Source organism: Sciurus carolinensis, chromosome 17 (genome assembly GCF_902686445.1).
Source record: "Sciurus carolinensis chromosome 17, mSciCar1.2, whole genome shotgun sequence".
Taxonomy (NCBI): Eukaryota; Metazoa; Chordata; class Mammalia; order Rodentia; family Sciuridae; genus Sciurus; species Sciurus carolinensis.
This window is the reverse complement of record NC_062229.1, coordinates 52,734,895-52,750,609: the sequence shown is the minus strand read 5'-3', so window position 1 is coordinate 52,750,609 and position 15,715 is coordinate 52,734,895. Positions and strand designations below refer to the sequence as shown.

The 15,715-nt window shown below is 39.8% G+C and overlaps 1 protein-coding gene across 6 annotated transcripts in view; it reads right to left on the bottom strand.

The window, feature by feature from the left end:
- Erc2 (ELKS/RAB6-interacting/CAST family member 2) overlaps positions 1-15,715 on the bottom strand; it is a 978,194-nt gene that overhangs the window by 928,862 nt on the left and 33,617 nt on the right. The gene's annotated exons all lie outside the window — the stretch shown is intronic.

Here is a 15,715-nt window from a genome sequence, read left to right as displayed (position 1 = left end):
CCCTATTTGAAGCCTTCCCTCTGTCTTGGGTCTCTGGGCCTCTAAAACTTTTTAATTGTATATTTTAATGGGAAATACAACTCTCTTCCTTCCTTCATTTATATATTTATTTATTTTATTTTTTGGTACTGGGGATTGAACTCAGGGGCATGCACTTTCCCAGAGTTGTAGCCCCAACACTTTTTTTTCCTCTTTAAAAACTAACTTTATTTAAAAGAATCTTCAGCATAATAACTTTTTTTTTTTTTTTTTTTTTTTTTTTGTTTTGAGATAGGGTCTCACTAAGTTACTGAGGCTGGCCTCAAATATTCCTGCCTCCATCTCCCAAGTTGCTGGGATTACAGGCATGCACCACTACCCCTGGTCACTCTGCTATTTTTTTTTTTTTTTTTTTTTTTTTTTTTTTTTGCGGTGCTGGGGATTGAACCCAGGGCCTTGTGCTTGCGAGGCAAGCACTCTACCAACTGAGCTATCTCCCCAGCCCGATGCTATTTTTAATAGATCTATGTATATAGCATTTTCCCTGGTAGAGTAGATTCTCAGGGTAAGGACTGGGATCTACTCATTTTTTTGTAACCACAAATATTCTAACAAGAGTGCTCTGAGTATTTAAGGCTCTATAGATCAAGATGCATTGGGCTATTGGTAACAAAATCTCTATCTGAATTGGCTTCAACAAGTTGTAGGAAATACAGAGTTAGTCAGGCTTCAGGTCTGGTGCAATCAAGATGGGTTCCATGATCTGCCATTCTTGTTCCATTCATATTGGCTTCCTTTACAGTTATTATTGTATTATTTGGATATTTACTCATGACAGCATGGTGCTAAATATTTTTACATAAACTTCCTCACTTAATCCAATTAAATGTAAATCCTATTAAATTCATACCTAAAGTAGGTACTGTTACCACAATTTCTTTCCAGGTAAAGAAACAAGTTCAGAGAGTAAGTTGACTGAAGTCCAACAGCTAGAAATGGAACCCAGGCAATTCATCAAAAAACTGGTTCTCTCAAGGACTGTTAAAGATAACCAAGCAGACCCATAATTCCAGGGACCTGGGAGGCTGAGGTAAGAGGATCACAAGTTTGAGGACAGCCTCAGCAACTTAGCCAAGACCCTGTTTCAAATTTAAAAATAAAAAGGTTGGGTACATAACTCAGTGGTAGAACACCTCTGGGTTCAACCCCCAGTACCAGGCTGAGGCTGGGCAGACAATCAGGCAGGAGATAAGTAAACAGGCTCCGCCTATACCACAATGCCAGTTCTCACAGAAACCCTTAGAAAACAGGCAGCACATCAGATGGAAAGGGAAAAATGTGATCTGACAGAATTACAAAGTAAGCATCATGTAGGAATGTCACAACATGTCCTACAGTGAAGGTGAGAAGTGCCTAATATGTATTGAGGAGATATTCAAGGTTGGCACCAAGTTGAGACTTTCTCATTGAAGTACACCAGAAGAACCAAATGAGACTTGAAAAGGGAATGACTTTCTCATACATAGGTTTCAAAATTGTTCAATGCAAAGTCCATGCCTGTCCTCAGACCCCCTTGTGTTCATAGGGTTAGCCAGTACACACTACAGTTGACTCTTATTTTGACTTGGAGTTAGTCTGCCTCATTTCAACCACAATTCTGTCACTTGCTAACTATAATCTTGTATACATACCCTCTTCTTTGAGCCTTGAAAACAAAATAATGGGGCTGCCGGGCATGGTGGTGCATGCCTATGATCCCAGCAGCTCAGGAGGCTGAGGCAGGAGGATCACAAGTTCAAGGCCAGTCTCAGCAACTTAGTGAGGCCATTAGCAACTTAACAAGGCCCTGTCTCAAAATGAATAATAAAAAGGGCTGGGGATGTGGATCAGTGGTTAAATATCCCTGGGTTCTATCCTGTAATACAATAAAAAGGGAGGGGGAGGGCTAATATTAACAGTATCTACTTCACAGGATCATCATGTGAATTAAATGAGATATCACATGAAAGACCTTCAGCACAGTGTTGACACCCAATAAACACTATTACTTATAACTACTTCATTTAGGGTATATGTGGGAAGTACTTTGAACCATTTTTATTCTTACTTATCAAGGGAACATATCATAAATGGGAAAGTGATTCACAGACCTTACATACTTCCCTGAGAGAGGAAACACCCAGAAATATTCCAACCCCACCCCCCCTCACCCCAACCCATTCAGGAAGCCCTACCCTGACTGGATATTGATTGTACACTGTACCCACTCTCTTGGACTCTGGCTAGGCTTCTACAGAAGAAAGAGAAAGGTCACATCAGCATCAGTGGCTCTTCCAGAAAGGTAAATGAATTGGGCAAGAAGTTTCCCTCTTAGACCAAAGTTCATGCTTAGGAAATTTTTGGAATTTTCAATTTTCAATTGCCCATCGAAAAGAAGGTCTGTCCTGCTGTGTTCCTCTTTTACTGTCTACCCAGAAAAAGGAAATGGGTCTGGTAATTTTCATGAGATGGCAAGGGACAGGACTTCTTATACTCCTTTAGAGGCTTTTCCAGTCTTTAACACATAACTGGGAACACAGTAGGTGATCCATTAGTCCTTAATGAATAACTCACCAAAATCCTCTGTTCCTTGTTTTATCACAAATGGCTAGAGCATAATGAACTTGTAGTATTAGATTTCACTCGCAATTACAAAGAAGTGAAATAGACTTGTGTGAGGTGAACTGGGAATTTTGGCACTCATGGATGAACAAAGTGAAATAAAAGTCCTTCGTGAAGATATTTAAATATGTACTTTATTATGACACCCAAACTATGAAAACTCTTTCAAGGTATATTATTCCTGAAGGTGCACTGAAATCTACCTATAGTAGATTGTACCTGACTGCATTTAGTGAATCTAGTATAGAGTCTGTCAAAAGTTTCCACTTTACCAACTATCATCAAAATCCTGGCACGTGTTCCCTGCTTCTCAGCATAAATTGAATAGCAGTGAACTGAAAGCATGTCTCACATTACCAAAAGCTCATTCATTTCAGTCACTACTAGGAACTACTTACTCCTGATTCATCTGCTATGTTAATATTAAGTGGCAGATTTCTGACCTAAATACCCTTAGATGCCCTTGGAGTTCAGAGTATGGATGAGGTAGTGAAATGTTATGCACAATTCAGGTTCTGCACAGTTTTCTGGGGAAAACTATGATATTTTCATTGGTTTCTCAAAACATCTATGGCTTCCCAAAGATAAAATCACAGGCACAAGTTAAAAATTTTGAGAAGGCAAATTTTATTTATTATTTGCTATATTTCTAAATCTGGTCATCAGGTGCATTATCCAACTTACTTATTTCTACCGCTCACCAGATTCATGGGTAACTTTAATGTTATTTCACATGGATATTTCATAAAGCTTTTCTAAGGAACAAATCAATGAATTTTAATTTCTTTCTATTCCTTCTCAGATAATATATACTCAAGAACCAATAGTTTTTAGAACTCAAGCTGTTGTACCTTAAAATAGAAGACATCGAATTTTAACATACCTAGTTCTAAAAGTTTGTTGCTCCTATCTAACATCAAAATCCCATGCACTTTGGAGACCCAATTTTTCATTGAAATTCAGGGAGTTTACAGGAAGTGGAGAATTTTTAAAAATTTTACAAAGAATGCAATCCAACATTATAAAAAAGCTATGTGAAGGCTGCGGTTGTGGCTTAGGGGTAGAGCACTTGCCTAGCATGTATGAGGCATTGAGTTTGATCCTCAGCACCACATAAAAATAAATTAAAAATGAAGGTATTAAAAAAAAGATAGTTTAAAAAAAAAAAGCTATGTGGGCGTATTGAGATATGACAGCAGGAACTGATTATGGTGTCAGTCTATACAACTTTGGGAATTTCTCCAGTGGGCACAATCAGAGATAGGACTGGCAAGATGGGTGTGAAGTCAAGAGATTCCAGGAGTCAACTGAAGTTGCTGTTGAAATGGCTACAGACAGAAGCAACGGAAGTTCAATTTCCAAGCTCTGAAAGTCTTACATGGTTGATCTTGGTCTTACTAATAACTGAAATAAACTAGCTTCCAATTATGTGTTTCACAATCACTTTCCCAGCAACAGCTGGCATTTCCTCCTCAGCACCATACCCACAGACTCCCTTGTAGAGAACCTACTCACCATGCCCCTTTCCCAGACAGACCCAAGTATAGTTCTATTGCGGGGGGTGCAGGTCTCATGACTCACTCCCTTCGCCACAACTGAATGGACTTAGAATAGACTCTGGATTCCAGCTGGGCAGTCTGATTTTCTGTTCTTTAGATTTGAAATTGCAACAGAGCAACTTTAAAATGCAGTCCCTGCAGGACACTTGTATGGAGAACACAAATATGCTTCCTTTGAGTGGTTACTTTCTCACAAGAGGTATATAAAAACAGATATAAGGAGAGAGATAACAGAGGAGAGAGAGTAGGAAAGAGAAAGAAACTGACTTTGTTTTCCTGATTATCTTTCAACTAACCCCTGATTCCAGCCCCTCATGATACCTGGCTGCTTACCTACTCTAAGGGTCTGGGAAGAATCCCTCTGTGTCCCCAGTAAATCCCACCTTCTTTTTTTTTTTTCCTTCAACTTGAATGGGTTTCTGCTACTTGCAACCACATTCTCCGTTAAACAAGAGATGACTGAATGAATTAAAAGAATGATCTGGATCCTCAAAGAGAAGGAAAAAATGGATTTCATAGGGGATAACTGCCAGGAGAGGCAGAAATCAGGAAGGCTGGGACCCAAGAAGAGAAGATCTGATTTTCAGATACAAGATGTGAAATTATTCAAAAGGCAAAGCCTGAAACAGATGTGTGATCACGGTAGTAAGGTCAGAAAGCAACTAAAGAGGAAGCTGAGGGGTGTCAGCTGAGGGACTCCTGCACCAGGATGCAGGCAAGGCACCCACAAGTTCCTGAAGATGGAAGCAAGATCAGGGAGAGTTCTATTTGGATTAGTGAGTCTACCTGCATTAAAGTCCATTCTCCCAAAACTAAGAGCTGCCCCATCCCTGAAACTTTGCTCTTGTTGATCCAGGGAATCTGTCGGTGACAACCAACTGAAAGGATCTGCCAGGCCCTGGATTAAACAGGTCCTGAGAGATAATTGCTTTCATTCCTCTACCACCTATGGCTTAAAATTTCAAATGTCCTAGAGTTGTTTTCTGCTATCTTCTGGATGGGTTTCCAAGGTAGGAGTGTTCCTTAAATGTTCTCTTCTGCTCATTTCCTTGGCAGGGATAAATTTGCTACCTCCTGCTGCCCTGCCTCTCTGCTGCTCCCCACCACTAGTTCCCTTCCTCATCCTTGCTTTCCATCCTTTCCATGTGCCTCTTCAACAGTGCCCTGAAGCACACTGCTACCACCATTGTGTATGAGGACTTGGTTTCAGCACTGAGCTCCTCAGTTTTCAAGTAAAAGAGTGAACTCTTGTCCTCTTCATGACACAGGGAAGAGCACAGTATTAGAGCTAAGCCTGCCTGAAATCAAATCCCAGTTCTCTCTGACGGTGAGCCCTCAGGCAGCCCACTTCATCTCTCTGCTTGTTTCTTGTCCATGGAATGAGACACTACCTGTCTTACAGGACTGTTGAGCTCACACATGACAAGAAACTAGCAAATTCCTGGAAGAAAAAGGTGCTCAAAATGCTTGTTCCTCCTTCCTTTCAAAATCAATGCCAGAGGTGGACAAAAAAACACCATTAAAAAAAAAAGTGGTCTTTCAGTAATGTGTAATTTTCAATGCTAAATTTATCCCTAATTATTTAACATTTTGATGCTATTACAAATGGTATTGTTTTAAAATTTATTTCTCGTTGTTCCAACTATATAGAAATATATTTGATTTTTATATATTAGAAAAAAGTGGAAGCATACAGAAATTAGAATCTTAAGACGTTTCATTTCCTTAATGAGTTGTTCATGTCCTTACAAGAATGATATCTATTTTACCAAGTGTCTACTTTAAAAGAAGTCAAGAATCATAATTACTAGTCCAGCCCAAGACTGGAAAAAGGAGAGAAAAAGAAGACATCATTGACAATTCTTTCCCACTCAGTGATGAATTGGGTATTAGCTTTTGTATTATCATTTTTACAAAAATACATACATCTTGATCATCTTTTACAAAGTAAGAGAAAAGCATTGAGTGAAGACAAAAAAATATAATGAAAAATGAAGTACAGTGATCATCTGGTTAACTCAGTTTCTCAGCCCTGTAGGCGTTGACATTCTGGGCCAGATAATGCAGGGGGCTATCCTGTGCACTGTAGTTTTTACCAACATCCCTGCCTCTACCCACTAGATGCCAGTGGCAAACTTCCCTCCTCCCCCAAGTTGTAAAAGTCAAAAAATGTCTCCACTTCCAAATGTTCCCCGTGGGAGGAGGACAGGACTAAATCACCCCAGCTGAGAACCACCAAGTTAACTAGATCAATGTATGTAGCCCAATCAGACAGTTCAAGCTCAGCCATGGGTTATAAGATGGGAAGTAGCTGCCTGGGTCTTACATGGTCTCTCTAGACCTTTCCTATTGGAAAACAAAATGGCCGCACACTGCTTCCAAGATACAATCAAATGTTGGCTTCACAGAGAAACAGAGAAATTGCACATGCCAGAATAGCTTGTCAGGCAGCCCTGGCTCCTGGCTGCATGCCCACACTCTGCTGAAAAACCCACTTCCCAAACTTTTGAAAATGCTTTCTGCAGCTTTTAGAACCTGACCTTTAAAGCAGCTTTATCTGTGGGGTGTGTGTGTGTGAAATAGATTTATAATTTTCTATACTCCTGGAAAGCCAAATGACTTATTGAGTCCAAATGCCAACTGGGGGTGGTAGGAATTTGCACACAGATGTCAATGGACTCCAACACAACAACACAAGGATTCCACCTGCAACTAATTATAGAAACTGACTTGCACTCTGGCCAGAAGAGAACCCACCCCATCTGTGTTGGCTGATAAAAATCACCCTGTTACTTTTCTCCTGTCAACACAGATTTTTCTTAAGATTCTGAGAATGTTGTCCATAGGGAATTTTATTAGGCAGTGAATGTTTTGAGGGTGACCACTCCCCCTGCCCTCCTCTCCCTAAGTTTTGTTTCAGTTAATTACTTTGGGCACAGTGAGACTAAAATTATGTATTCATTGAAATAGTCTGAAATGTTTTCTTTGGTTGCTTGTGTACTATTGTGATCCAATCACCCACATCAAGTGATCCAGAAAGAAAATGAGAGATGGAAATCATTTAGATCTCCCAAAGTCCAGCATATAAGAACATTTCCTTTCCTCTGATTAGCCAAGTCTTCCAGAAGAAACCTTGGGAATGAAAATCTGTAAAGCTAGCTACTAATGTGGTACACATGGTTGATTCTAGGGCTGACTGCATGAGATTATTGAGGGAAAAACCAGCTGACATTTGTGACAAAGATGTATAGCTCTCTTCAAATAATTCTCCTATATTCTAACAAAAAGAAACCAACTGTTGGCTCTGTGCCACCTCATTCATCTTCAGAACCAAAGAAGTTTTCACCTATCTACAAAAGGCATTTGTAATTTTAGTTCTAAACAGGCCACTGCTTAAGTCTGGACCAAAGTTCTTCCACCTTTCTAGAAAGGGAGAGAAAAGTTACACCCAAAGAGCTAGGAAAGACTGTCTTGAGATAAAGAAGATGAATTTTTGTTTTTCTTTTAAGAAATGGCATTCCAAGTTATACTATGGTGCTAAGCTGCTTTATACTATCTACTTCTAAAACCCATGTGCCTAAGCAACATCAGGGAAACACACACACAAAAACACACTTCAACTCAGAGTTAAAATGAAAACAATTTGCACTTAGATGCAACATATGATTGAAGAGAATGCCCAACCAACAGTGACTTAAACAGCTAGGAATTTATTTTCTCACATGACTAGAAGTCTGGAGGCAGGCCATTTCTGGTGCTGGTGCAACTGCTCAGAGATGGCAGGGCATATGTCTCTGTGCTTGTCTTGGCCTTTATTTCATGCTTACAATATGGCTGACACAGTTCCAGGCATCACAATAACACTCAAGACAGGAAGGAATGGGGAAGAGCACTGCTGGTGATATTTATTCCTTTTATCAGGAAAACAAAAAACTATCCAGAGTCATTCAGATTTCTATTTGGGTTTCCTTGGCCAAATACTTAAGAAAGAGAAGAAAGAACCTGAACCTGAGCTATTAATCCTGTACCATCAGGACTTTAGAAGGCCCAACCACGGAAAGAACCTTTGACATTGAAAGTGCTCATCCACCCTCACAGATCTCCTTTAATGTCTCACTTCTAAAGATGCTCCTAAAGCCAAGCAGCCTTTCCACAGTATGACCTTAAACCCTTGGATCTAAGAATACTTATAGTTTTATAACAGATGGGATTGTTAACGCAAAAATCCACTACACTCCCCCTCTGCCTTGGCAGGAAGTAGATTTCCTCTTCACCACTGACTTTGGACTTGGCCACATGACAAGTTTTAGCCAACAGAAAGGTAGTGAACATGGTGTAAGCAGACACTTTAAACAAGTTTGTGGGGATTTGTTGGACACTCAGCATCTGTGATCTACCATGAGAGGATGAATCCCTGAAGAGCTGCTGTTCTAAGAGAACATGGAGACATATGGGAAGCTACCTAAACCCAACTCGTAGCCCTGAGCCTGGTCCAGAGTCCAGAGATCAACCAAGTTGCAGCCATCCTGAAAAAGACATATAAGAGAGAGATAAACACTTATCTTTTTAAGCCAGTAGGCCCAGGGATGGCTTGATATGCAGCATTATTGCACAATAGCTCTCTAATACATAGAAAGTTTAAGATAAACTCCGATTGTTAAGTAAGATTGGAAAATTGCTGGATGAAGCAAATTTAATAAACATTATTTAACTTCAGAGTTTAGACATTTCACATAGTGACACACTGCATTATTTTGTAAGGACTACCAGAACAAAGTACCACAAGTTGGGAGGTTTAAACAAAAGACTTTTATTATCTCACAGTTCAGGAAACTAGAAGTCCAAGGCCAAGGTGTCAGCAGGGTTGGTTGCTTCTGAGGGCTGTGAGGAAAAGATCTGTTCAGCCTGCTCTCTTTTGTTTACACTAAGAAGTCGCCCTCTCCCAGTGTGTCTTCATATCACCTTCCATCTGTGCACATCTTTATCTGTGTCCAAATTTCCCCTCTTCACAAGGACACCAGTCAAATTGGATTGATGCCCATGCTAAAAACTTCATTTTTAACTTGACTTCCTCTGTAAAGACCCTAACCCTAAATAAGGTCACATCCTGAAATACTAGGCATTAGGATTAGGAATCTAACATATCTTTTCTTTTTTTTTTTTTTTTTTTTTGGGGGGGGGATGCAATTCAACCCAGAATATATACATTATGAATTTGCAGAAGAAATATTTCCAATATGTGTGTCTTAAGTTTATTTGACCAGAAAATTCACTTTGGAAAATGTTACTTCCCTGAACATACTTTGGAAATACTGGTTTTCAGGGATCCATGATTTCTTAGACTAGTAGCAGAAAGAAAGGAGTCTAGAAGAAGGTATAGGGATAAGTCAGGTGTGTCTAAGTAGGGAGTACATCTGTCTTAACCCATTTTCTGTTGTAATAACAAAATCCTGAAGACTATGCATGCTATAAAGAAAGTAGGTTTATTTACCTAATAGCTCTGAAGATCCAAGAGCATGGTTTCAGCAACTTCTCAGCTTCTGATGAGGGCCCCATTATAGATGTTATCACATGAATGGAACATGCACAAAAGTGATGATTGGATGCATGTGGAAAAGACCAAAACACTAGGGGTAAACTTGGTTTATAACAACCTGCTCTCATGCTAATTAATCCAATCCCTCAGGATCCAGTTCTCTTCTATGAGACCAAATTCATTCCCAAAAGCCCTAACCCAGTTATTGGGAAAGACATTAATCCATTCATGAGGGCAGACACCCTGTGACCTAATTATCCCTTAAGAATCCTACCCCTGGGCTGGGGAGATAGCTCAGCTGGTAGAGTGCTTGCCTTACAAGCACAAGGCCCTGAGTTCGATCCCCAGTACCGCAAAAAAAAAAAAAAAAGACTCCTACCCCTTCTCAACAGTTACATTAGGGACCAAGCTTCCAGCCCATGGACCATTGGGGGACAAACCACATCCAAGCCATAGCGACATCTACATCTCACCCACAAACCTGATGGGACCCAGCACCCCTAGGTTCTGCCCTCAGTGTCACATAGTGACTGTGGTTACATCTGTCTGCCAGCAGACAACTTATTGTGATGCAGCTGTCTTGCCACCTTCTCAAAGAGATAAGATATATTCTATCACTTGCTTCCAATTGATACAACTCCTCATACCTGGACACTCTCAACAGAATGAGTATTTTAGAAGAAAGTTGGAAAACTCCTGTTGAAAAGACCCTGCTATTATAAAAATTGAAGAAACAATAATAATGAAGGAAACACAACATGTGATCCCTCTCAACCTTTTCAAGTTTCAAAATACAAATGAATACATCATATGTTGAAACTGAGTCAAAAGCTCATATTAATATTGATTTAGAGCAGATTCTTTTCTACTGTGTTAAGCCAGAAATAGAAATTATCACATAACTATTGCTTAAAGGCTGTAACATTCCCCAGACAGGTTTACTTACATTTCTTAGGTTACATTTCCCAATGACCTTGTCCCACTTCTGTGCAAGATGGGTAAATATTAGATCTAGCACAATCTCCTAGTGTGTGATGCTATTTATACTCATGCAGAGCCTTGGCAAGTCACACACAACCTAGGAAAATGTCTAAAAATTGCTTTATTATATACTTAATTTGGAAAACTCCATTAAAAATACAAAGTTAATAGTTGCATAAAATATCCAGGAATATGAAAAGTCAATAATCTCTATGCAATGCAAATCCTTATGAACTTTCTGTTTGTTCATTTTTTGAGATGGGCATCTCACTACATTGCTCAGGCTTATCTCAAAATCATGTGTTTAAGTGATCCTCCAGCCTCAGCCTCCCAAGTCACTGAGACTATAGGTGCATACCACCATGCTCAGTCCCTTATGAACTTTCTGGAAATTTATTCTCTACTGTGTTTTCTCTGTCTGATATTCATTATACTGGTAAGTATCATGCAGCTGTAAAGAAAAGATAAACCTATATTTAAAAAATTTTTTTTTGCTTATTGATGGACACAATTATTATTTTACTTATTTATTTTTATATTGTGCTGAGGATTGAACCCAGTACCTCACATATGCTAAACAAGCCCTCTACCACTGAGCTACAAGCCCCAAAACCTAAATTTCTTTGAAGAAAATTGGGTCTCTTTACTTTCTTATTGTCACATCAAAATCTCCCCCTGCCCCACCCCACAACATGTATCCAAATCCCATGGGCCATCAAAAATAAGAAGGGGGGCCAGGTGTGGTGCCGCATGCCTGTGATCCCAGTAATTCCGGAACCTGAGGCAGGAGGATCTCAAGTTCAAGGCTAGTCTCAGCAACTTAGCAAGGCTCTAAGTGACTTAGCAAGACCCTATCTCAAAATAAAAAGGACTGGGGATGTGGCTTAGTAGTTAAGTGCCTCTGGGTTGAATCCCTGGTACCAAAATAACAACAATAATGATGATGATGAGATGATGATGATGATGATGTGATGATGATGATGATGATGATGATGATGGGGTTACCTCAAGTGGCAGCAGAACATTCGTTCTCAAAAGTTTAACCTTGTCTCTCCCCAGATCCGTCTACTGGTATGACACTGAGAACATGGGGTATGGGTTCATGCCATCCCAAAGAATAAGCCATCCATATGACTGTGTTCTGCTTTTCTCCAATTCAAGAAAGTGCATCATAAAGCAAAAACACAAGTGACAGCATAAAGATAACTCTCCATCCATGCACTCTAATTTATACAAACAATTCCAAATTTCAGTACTGCAACTCTTAGCAGTAACAAATGTATTTATATCCATGCAGATCTGTGTGGCTGGTAAGTAGAGCCCTGGAGAGAACTAGGTGGTGGGGGAGGGGGAGCAGGGAAAAAGTGGAATATGGATTCAGGAACCTCAGCTTCAACCTTTTGCATGTAAGACATTTGGTCATGGCCACCTACCCAATGGACCTAAGGTTCCACAGAGTCCTGCACTTCCTGTAACATGGGGAGGGAGTTCAACATCCTCTCTTAGATCTGGAGTTAGGTTCCATGCCCTTGGATGAAACCATGAGGACTTCAAAAATCTACTACAAAGAAACTGAAGAGTAAAAGTCCTCTAAACACTGCAGGTAGGGGAAAATGTCTGTGCTAGTCAGCATAAAAGCAGCAGAACTACAAACTTCATATACAGGAGCACCCGAGCTTCCGAGCTTCCACCCTGTAATGGGCCTGACTCCCATTTCTCTTCACATAGTACAGTTCGAATCATTTTTGATCATCTGAATTTGGGTCAGTGAAATTCTGATTATCTAAATGCCCCCAGAAGAATGACATTTGTAAATGCAGTCTCTGGTTGTATGTAAGAAACAATAATAAATGTTCCTTAACTCTTTTGTGTTTTTTCCATTCTTCCATAAAGAAAAAGTTTCTGTGTGTGTGTGTGTGTTTTTTTTTTTTTTTTTTTTTTTTTCCCTCTAAAAGGAAAGTATAGTAAGTTATGGTAACTGGTGGTGCTGTGGTCTGAATAAGTGTCCCTCAAATGGTCTAGTGTTAAAGGCTTGGTCCCCAAGGTGGTGCTGCTGAGAGGGGGTGAAACCTTTAGGACTGGGGCCTTGTGGGAGGTCTTTAGGTCACTGGGGACACACCCTTGAAGGGGACTGTGGGGCCTGGCCTCTTCCTTTCTCCCTTTTGCTTTCTACTAACAGACCAAGCAATTTGCTCCTCCTTATTCTCCCCATCATTGTCATCCACAATACCCACTAGAGGCCCAAAGCAATGGGTGCACTTAATCAAAGATTAGGAACCTCCAAAACTGTGAGCCATTTATTTAATTCATAAATTAATTATCTCAGGTGTTCCATTATAGTGACAGAAAGTTAGAAAGGTAGAAATCCTAAAGAGTGTAAAAACCATTTCTAGGAAAAATAAGTAATTTCCTAATTTAGAATAAAAATTCTAATTAAAATCTCTCCCTTTGTGGTGGGTAGGGGACAAGGTCTCACTATGTTGCCCAGGCTGGTCTCTGACTGATAATCCCCCAGCCCTGGCTTTCCAAGTAGCTGGGATTAAAGGCAGGTACCACCATACCCAGCTCTAAATCACATTCTTAATCATCCTATCAAAACTAACAATGCTTTTCACCTAACATCTATGAAGTATGATCTTCTTATTATACTAAGCTTCTATTCATAGCTCAATAATCCTTTAAGGAGATAGTAGCCACAAAGTTAAGATCTTGAACTTTGTCATGAAATAGACCAAAGCCTTAAAATCCAGATCTGCCATTTCCCAACCATGTAAACATGGGCAAGTTGTTTATCTTCTCATTATTTATGTTTTACCTGTAAAGTTAAGAGATATTCTAGTACCTCCCTCAGATGATCAATGCAAACACTGAGTAAGATAATAGACACAAATCTCTGAGTACAATGCCCAGAACAAAGTAAGCCCTTAATAGATGTCTACTGGCAACAGTGGCAGTGGTAATACAAACAGTAGCAATAGCAGAAGTCTAGATCCTTCCCTGAACTTCATTTCATCTCACTCCACTTTTCTGACAAAGAAACCCCCACTGGTAGTAGACCCCTATATCTGTCTCTCCTCCCTTTCCTGCACAGAGATAAGGACATTGTTTCCTTCTCCCTTCAACTATGTCATTTCTGGTACAAAGATTTGAATAGCCAGTGTGCCACCCCCAAGAACTCTTCGTCTAGTGTAGCAACTCCTGAAGGCAGGCATCCAGATGCAGAAAGCCTGAATCCTGCACACTGCATGGAGAGGACCTGCCCTCTCCAGAGGAGCAAGCTACCTATCCAAATTTGGTCATGGTCACTATCCACTGGCCCCAAGGGTTTAAACAGTCCTCCAAAGGTACTCTAGAAGGGATCCTAATATAATTTTAAGAGGGAAGAAAGTCTTCTTCAATTTTTAAAAATAACTTATGCAAGTAAACTGACTTTTTAAAACCTCTCCATGCTTCTTCATCTTTTTATGTTTTAACCTAAAAGGGAAAATGATTACATTTGACCTCTATTCAATAAACAGATTAATACTGGGCCTTTTGCTGGGTCATATGTCCCAAGCACATGTCACCTGAAATACCCAAAACATCCTATGATCATAGATGGGGGAGGAAAAGAAAGAATCATGTGAGCACCCTTAAGCATTCCCTTACTTCTGGCTTATGGAAACACGAGATGGTTCAAGGGGGATTATGGTTATGACCTCTGGTTTAAACTGTACTAACCCTCAGGAAATGAATCAGTGTTTTAAAACATGTTTATTAAAGGCAAAAAAAAAAGATTCTGTGTATCATTAACATTTTATTTTAACATATTATTTTACTTTATCTCATCCATATTTATTTTTTGTGGATGTCATAGAAGATATATAATATATTGGCACTGTGGCACATCATGCAATTTATAAATAAATATACATATATAATTGGGGGGTCTGTGCTCAAGAATAAATTTAAAGATGGAAGCATGAGAAAAAACATCAGTTGGGAGCAGATGGTTTAGAGACTAGCTTCCAAACTTTTTGTCACTACTTGCATCAATCCTAAACCACTTTCCAAAAAAAAACCTAAAGAGTGATAACCAGTTCAGACAGGGGAAATATATAATATATAACAGGTCCACAAGGGGTCCAGCAAAATCAGAAACAGCAGAAATGATAGTGAAGAGCATTCATTTGATTTAGAAGTGAAGAACAAAGATTTATGTTTCAACTTTTAAAAAAAAATCACATCTGAGAATCAGCAATAGTTTTGTCAGATAATCAAAGGGATAAGATAACTGCTTTCTACACACAGAAGGAGACCACAGGGTAGATTTTCAAACAGGTTACAAGGACTTCCACCAGCGCTTGGTTCAAAGGAATGGTAGCCAGGGAAACAGAAAAGAGGGTCAGCAGACGACCCCAAGAAAGGCAAAGTGCCTCATTAGGCAAACATAAAAACCAACCTGTCCGAGAATCACTAGTTCAGCCAAATTAGAGTTCTCCCAGATTTCTACAGGAAGTTAAATGATATCTGGGTACTGCCGAACTAAGTGGCATAGCACTCTCTACTCCCCATGTTTTAGCTCTTCTCTCATCACCAGTAAGAGGTAAAGTTGGGGCTCAAATCCAATTACATCTGACTCCAAAGCTCTTAGGAAAGAGCAGCACGTAAAATTGACCTCACATACCAGGAAGAATTTGAAAATGGAAACTCTCTGTGATCGAAAGAGAAATGGATGGTAGGAAGCAGTGCTAAGGAGGCCACCAGTGGAAGGGAACAGCAAGAGCAAAGGCGCAAAGGTGGGAAACTTTGGGTGCATGCAGAAATTACCAAGTGGTAGTGCAGGCAGCACTGATGTGAAAGGAGGTGGTACAAGATAAGGTTGAAAAGGCTGGCCCAGGCCTTTCCTTTCCTTGACTACAGACTTAGTCAAGGAAAGAGATATCATCCTGGAGACCATGAGTAATCACTGAAGGCATTTAGGAGGGGAATGGTATACCTACAGATAGACTCTGGGAAA